Source organism: Arachis stenosperma, chromosome 10 (assembly GCF_014773155.1).
Source record: "Arachis stenosperma cultivar V10309 chromosome 10, arast.V10309.gnm1.PFL2, whole genome shotgun sequence".
Lineage (NCBI taxonomy): Eukaryota > Viridiplantae > Streptophyta > Magnoliopsida > Fabales > Fabaceae > Arachis > Arachis stenosperma.
The window spans coordinates 765,933-773,092 of NC_080386.1; the positions used below are offsets into that span (position 1 = coordinate 765,933).

At 39.6% G+C, this 7,160-nt stretch overlaps 1 non-coding gene across 1 annotated transcript; it reads right to left on the minus strand.

Moving 5' to 3' along the window:
* Window positions 1–1,219: 1,219 nt before the first annotated feature.
* LOC130958991 (small nucleolar RNA R71) lies at window positions 1,220–1,323 on the minus strand. The gene has a single exon (XR_009078089.1). It is a non-coding gene; the product is annotated as a small nucleolar RNA R71 (small nucleolar RNA).
* Window positions 1,324–7,160: the final 5,837 nt, after the last annotated feature.

Consider the following 7,160-nt stretch of genomic DNA (forward strand, 5'->3'; position numbering starts at 1 on the left):
TTTCAAAATCAATTTTTTTCAAGTTTTCAAAGTTTTTCAAAATCAAATCTTTTTCAAATCAAATCTTTTCAATCAAATCTTTTTCAAAATTAATTTCTTTCCTTTTTCAAAGATACTTACTAACAATTAATGATTTGATTGAACATTTTTTGCCTTTTCTGTTGAGGAAGGTTTTATGTTTGAATCATATCTTTTCTTGTTAGGCAAGTCATTAATTTTTAAAATCATATCTTTTCAAATTGTTTTCAAATCATATCTTTTAAAATTGTTTTCAAATCATATCTTTTTAATCACATCTTTTTCAAAATAAGTTTTCAATCAAATCTTTTTAATTTCTAATTTCAAAATCTTTTTCAAAAATCACTTGATTTCTTTTCCACTCTTATTTTCGAAAATCAATTAAGTGTTTTTCAAAATGTTTTCAAAACCTTTTACTTAAATTTTTGAAAATTACTTCCCTTCTTCTCACATCCTTCTATTTATGGACTAACACTATTCCTTAATGCAAAATTCGAACTCCATCTTCTTTGATATGTTCGAATTTTCTACCTCTGTCTTCTATTTTTCTTCCTCTGACACCTCAAGGAATCTCTATACTGTAACATAGAGGATTCCACATTTTCTTGTTCTCTTCTCTTTCATATGAGCAGGAGCAGAGACAAAGGCATTCCTGTTGAAGCTGACCCTGAACCTGAAAGGACCTTGAAGCGAAAGCTAAGAGAAGCTAAAGCACAAATCTCTATGAACGGAGGTGGTTGTCAGGCACACGTTCATAGTTGAGAACCTAACAGAAATCTTCAAGGAAGAAGAAGCCATGGCAGCCGAAAACAACAACAATGCCAACAATGCAAGGAAGGTGCTGGGTGACTTTATTGCACCTACTCCCGATTTCTATGGAAGAAGCATCTCTATCCCTGCCATTGGAGCAAACAACTTTGAGCTTAAGCCTCAATTAGTTTCTCTAATGCAACAGAATTGCAAGTTCCATGGACTTCCATTGGAAAATCCTCATCAGTTCTTAGCTGAATTCTTGCAAATCTGTGACACAGTCAAGACTAATGGGGTAGACCCTGAAGTCTATAGACTTATGCTATTCCCTTTTGCTGTAAGAGACAGAGCTAGAATATGGTTGGACTCTCAACCTAAAGAAAGCCTGGACTCTTGGGAAAAGCTAGTCAATGCCTTCCTGGCAAAGTTCTTTCCACCTCAAAGATGGAGTAAGCTTAGAGTGGAAGTCCAAACCTTCAAACAGAAGGATGAAGAATCCCTCTATGAAGCTTGGGAAAGATACAAACAATTAATCAAAAAATGCCCATCTGACATGCTTTCTGAATGGAGCATTATAGGTATTTTCTATGATGGTCTCTCTGAACTATCCAAGATATCTTTGGATAGCTCTGCTGGAGGATCTCTTCATCTGAAGAAGACGCCTACAGAGGCTCAAGAGCTAATTGAAATGGTTGCAAATAACCAATTCATGTACACTTCTGAAAGGAATCCTGTTAACAATGGGACTAGTCAGAAGAAAGGAGTTCTTGAGATTGATACTCTGAATGCCATATTGGCTCAGAACAAGATATTGACTCAACAAGTCAATTTGATTTCTCAAAGTCTGTCTGGAATGCAGAATGCACCTAGCAGTACTAAGGATGTTTCATCTAAAGAAGAAACTTATGATCCTGAGAACCCTTCAATGGAAGAGGTGAATTACCTAGGAGAACCCTATGGAAACACCTATAATTCTTCATGGAGAAATCACCCAAACTTCTCATGGAAGAATCAAGAGAGACCTCAACAAGGTTTCAACAACAACAATGGTGGAAGAAACAGGTTTAGCAATGGCAAGCCTTTTCCATCATCTTCTCAGCAACAGACAGAGAATTCTAAGCAGAACCCCTCTGACTTAGCAACCATGGTCTCTGATCTAATCAAAACCACTCAAAGTTTCATGACTGAAACAAGATCCTCCATTAGGAATTTGGAGGCACAAGTGGGACAGCTGAGTAAGAAAATTACTGAACTCCCTCCTAGTACTCTCCCAAGCAATACAGAAGAAGATCCAAAAGGAGAGTGCAAGGCCATCAACATGGCCGAATTTAGAGAGGAAGGAGAGGCAGTGAACGCCACTGAGGAAGGCCTCAATGGACGTGCACTAGCTTCCACTGAGTTCCCTAATGAGGAACCATGGGAATCTGAGGCTCAAAATGAGACCATAGAGATTCCATTGGACTTACTTCTGCCTTTCATGAGCTCTGATGAGTATTCTTCCTCTGAAGAGGATGAGTATGTCACTGAAGAGCAAGTTGCTAAATACCTTGGAGCAATCATGAAGCTAAATGACAAGTTGTTTGGAAATGAGACTTGGGAGGATGAACCTCCTTTGCTCACCAAAGAACTGGATGACTTGTCTAGGCAGAAATTACCTCAAAAGAGACAAGATCCTGGGAAGTTTTCCATACCTTGTACCATAGGCACCATGACCTTCAACAAGGCCCTGTGTGACTTAGGGTCAAGCGTAAACCTCATGCCTCTCTCTGTAATGGAGAAGCTAGGGATCTTTGAGGTACAAGCTGCAAGAATCTCACTAGAGATGGCAGACAATTCAAAGAAACAAGCTCATGGACTTGTAGAGAATATTTTGGTAAAAGTTGAAGACCATTACATCCCTACTGATTTCATAGTCCTAGAGACTGGGAAGTGCATGGATGAATCCATCATCCTTGGCAGACCCTTCCTAGCCACAGCAAAGGCTGTGATTGATGTTGATAGAGGTGAACTGATCATTCAAGTGAATGAAAAATCACATGTGTTTAAGGCTCAAGGATACCCCTCTGTCATCATGGAGAGGAAGCATGAAGAGCTTCTCTCAAATCAGAGACAAACAGAGCCCCCACAGTCAAACTCTAAGTTTGGTGTTGGGAGGCCACAACCAAACTCTAAGTTTGGTGTTGAACCCCCACATTCAAACTCTAAGTTTGGTGTTGGGAGGTTCCAACAGTGCTCTGAGAAAATGTGAGGCTCCATGAGAGTCCTCTGTCAAGCTACTGACATTAAAGAAGCGCTTGTTGGGAGGCAACCCAATGATTATATTTTATATATTTTCTTTTGTTATTTTATGTTTTTTTTGTAGGTTGATGATCATAAGAAGTCACAAAATCCATTGAAAAAGCAAAAACAGAATGAAAAACAGGAAGAAAAACAGCACACCCTGGAGGAAGAACTCACTGGCGTTTAAACGCCAGTGAGGCTAGCAGTTGGGCGTTTAACGCCCAGTCTGGCACCATTCTAGGCGTTTAACGCCAGAAAGGGGCACCAGACTGGCGTTAAACGCCAGAAAAGGGCAAGAACCTGGCGTTAAACGCCAGGAATGGGCATCAGCCCGGCGTTTAACGCCAAATTTGGCACAAAATGTGATTTTGATTGCCATTTGGTGCAGGGATGACTTTTCCTTGACACCTCAGGATCTGTGGACCCCACAGGATCCCCACCAACCCCACCACCATCTCTCTTCTTCACCACACACCCCAAACACTACTTCTGCCCCTAATGGCCGAAACACAAAGCCATTCCCTTCTTCCTCATTTCTTCTTCTTCTACTCTCTTCTTTCTTCTTTTGCTCGAGGACGAGCAAACCTTTTAAGTTTGGTGTGGAAAAAGCATTGCTTTTTGTTTTTCCATAACCATTTATGGCATTCAAAGCCGGTTCAACTGAGAAGGCATGACCTCAAGCCCATCATTAAGAAAAGGATGGAGCAAACAAGAGACCCCTCTCATCATGAGATCCCTGAGATACCTCAAGGGAGGCACTTTCCTCCACAAGACTATTGGGAGCAAATTAACACCTCCCTAGGAGAATTGAGTTCCAACATGGGACAACTAAGGGTGGAGCATCAAGAACACTCCATCATCCTCCATGAAATTAGAGAAGATCAAAGAATCATGAGAGAAGAGCAACAAAGACAAGGAAGAGACATTGAGGAGCTCAAGACCTTCAAGAGGAAGAACAAGCCGCCATCACTAAGGTGGACCCGTTCTTTAATCTCCTTGTTCTTTATTTTTCTGTTTTTCAAAAATTATGCTTTATGTTTATCCATGTTTGTGTCTTATGATCATTAGTGTCTTAGTGTCTATGCCTTAAAGTTATGAATGTCCTATGAATCCATCACCTTTCTTAAATGAAAACTGTTTTTAATCACAAAAGAACAAGAAGTACAGGATTTCAAATTCATCTTTAAAACTAGCTTAATTAGTTTGATGTGGTGACAATACTTTTTGTTTTCTGAATGTATGCTTGAACAGTGCATATGTCTTTTGAATTTGTGGTTCATGAATGTTAAAATTGTTGGCTCTTGAAAGAATGATGAAAAAAGGAGACATGTTACTGAGGATCTGAAAAATCATAAAAATGATTCTTGAAGCAAGAAAAAGCAGTGAATACACAAAAAAAAAGAAAAAAAAGAGAGAAAGAGAAAAACGAAAAAAAAGGGGAAAAAGAGAAAAAGAAAGAAAAAGAAAGAAATAAAGTTGTGATCCAAGGTAAAAAGAGTGTGCTTAAGAACCTTGGACACCTCTAATTGGGGACTCTAGCAAAGCTGAGTCACAATCTGAAAAGGTTCACCCAATTATGTGTCTGTGGCATGTATGTATCAGGTGGTAATACTGGAAGACAGAGTGCTTTGGGCCACGGCCAAGACTCAATAAGTAGCTGTGTTCAAGAATCATCATACTTAACTAAGAGAATCAATAACACTATCTGGATTCTGAGTTCCTGAAGAAGCCAATCATTCTGAACCTCAGAGGATAAAGTGAGATGCCAAAACTGTTCGGAGGCAAAAAGCTACTAGTCCCGCTCATCTAATTTGGAGCTAAGTTTCATTGATAATTTGGAGTCTATAGTATATTCTCTTCTTTTTATCTTATTTGATTTTCAGTTGCTTGGGGACAAGCAACAATTTAAGTTTGGTGTTGTGATGAGCGGATAATTTGTACCCTTTTTGGCATTGTTTTTAGTATGTTTTTAGTAGTTTTAGTTGAGTTCTTAGTATATTTTTATTAGTTTTTAGCTAAAATTCACTTTTCTGGACTTTACTATGAGTTTGTGTGTTTTTCTGTGATTTCAGGTATTTTCTGGCTGAAATTGAGGGATCTGAGCAAAAATCTGATTCAGAGACTGAAAAGGACTGCAGATGCTGTTGGATTCTGACCTCCCTGCACTCGAAGTGGATTTTCTGGAGCTACAGAAGCCCAATTGGCGCGCTCTCAACGGCGTTGGAAAGTAGACATCCTGGGCTTTCCAGCAATATATGATAGTCCATATTTTGCCCAAGATTTGATGGCCCAAACCGGCGTTCAAAGTCACCTCAAGAAATTCCAGCGTTAAACGCCGGAACTGGCACCTAAATGGGAGTTAAACGCCCAAACTGGCATAAAAGCTGGCGTTTAACTCCAAGAAGAGTCTCTACACGAAAATGCTTCATTGCTCAGCCCAAGCACACACCAAGTGGGCCCGGAAGTGGATTTTTATGTCATTTACTCATCTCTGTACACCCTAGGCTACTAGTTTTCTATAAGTAAGACCTTTTGCTATTGTATTTTCATCTTCGGACATCTAGTTCTTAGATCATTTGGGGGCTGGCCATACGGCCATGCCTAGACCTTGTTCTTATGTATTTTCAACGGTGGAGTTTCTACACACCATAGATTAAGGTGTGGAGCTCTGCTGTACCTCGAGTATTAATGCAATTACTATTGTTCTTCTATTCAATTCCGCTTGTTCTTTGTCCAAGATATCACTTGTTCTTCAACTTGATGAATGTGATGACCTGTGACACTCATCATCATTCTCACTCATGAACAAGGTGACTGACAACCATTCTTGTTCTACAAGCATACGAGGCTTAGTGAATATCTCTTGGATTCTTTAACCGGAATCTTCGTGGTATAGGCGAGAACTGATGGCGGCATTCAAGAGAATCTGGAAGGTCTAACCTTGTCTGTGGTATTCTGAGTAGGATTCAATGATTGAATGACTGTGACGTGCTTCAAACTCCTGAGGGCGGGGCGTTAGTGACAGACGCAAAAGAATCACTGGATTCTATTCCGGCCTGATTGAGAACCGACAGATGAATTCCGCTATGACCGTGACAGGGCATATGCAATCGCTTTCAATGAGAGGATGGGAGGTAGCCACTGACAACGGTGAAACCCTACATGAGCTTGCCATGGAAAGGAGTAAGAAGGATTGGATGAAGGCAGTAGGAAAGCAGAGAGACGGAAGGGAAGGCATCTTCATGCGCTTATCTGAAGTCCTACCAATGAATTACATAAGTATCACTATCTTTATCTTTTATGTTATTTTCGTTCATCATCATTCACATCTGAGTCTTCCTGACTAAGATTTACAAGATGACCATAGCTTGCTTCAATACTAACAATCTCCGTGGGATCGACCCTTACTCACGTAAGGTATTACTTGGACGACCCAGTGCACTTGCTGGTTAGTTGTGCGAAGTTGTGTAATGCCATGGTATTGAGCTACCACGTTTTTGGAGCCATTACCGGGGATTATGAGAGTTGTGAAAAAGTATTGTTCACAATTTCGCGCACCATAGGTACATAGCTTAAACCAGTAGCTATGACAATGCAACTAAAAGAAAGAGTAATGCTAACCTTAGCTTTCACAGACACAAGAATACCACATAGAACTGCAACCAGGCACCCAAACTCCAACAACCTCATTGTGCCAACTCCAATACTTCACATCCTCGAGATCTATTTCATAATCCAAATGATGACACAGTTGAGTTAGACTGAAAAACAAAGAAAGAAGGTTAGTTCCAATGTGACACTGATCCGAGTAAATCAGCTAAACGTACATTGGCAGTTGGTGTTTAAAATAATATAACTTCTGAGAACATAGAAAAGGATCAGCAACTCATTCATATATGGTGTTTTGTAAAATGTAAATTGTAGCATCATATTGAAAGTCATTAGCAAATCTTCTATTTTGCTTTTTAATTGATATCAAAATTCAGGAAACAGAATGACATATAGTAAGCATAAGAAGCAAAAATACACTGGGAAAGAGCTGCTTATCATGCACATATTTTTACTATTGATTTTGAATTTCAAACAAAATCAGCAAGCTCATACGACCATTG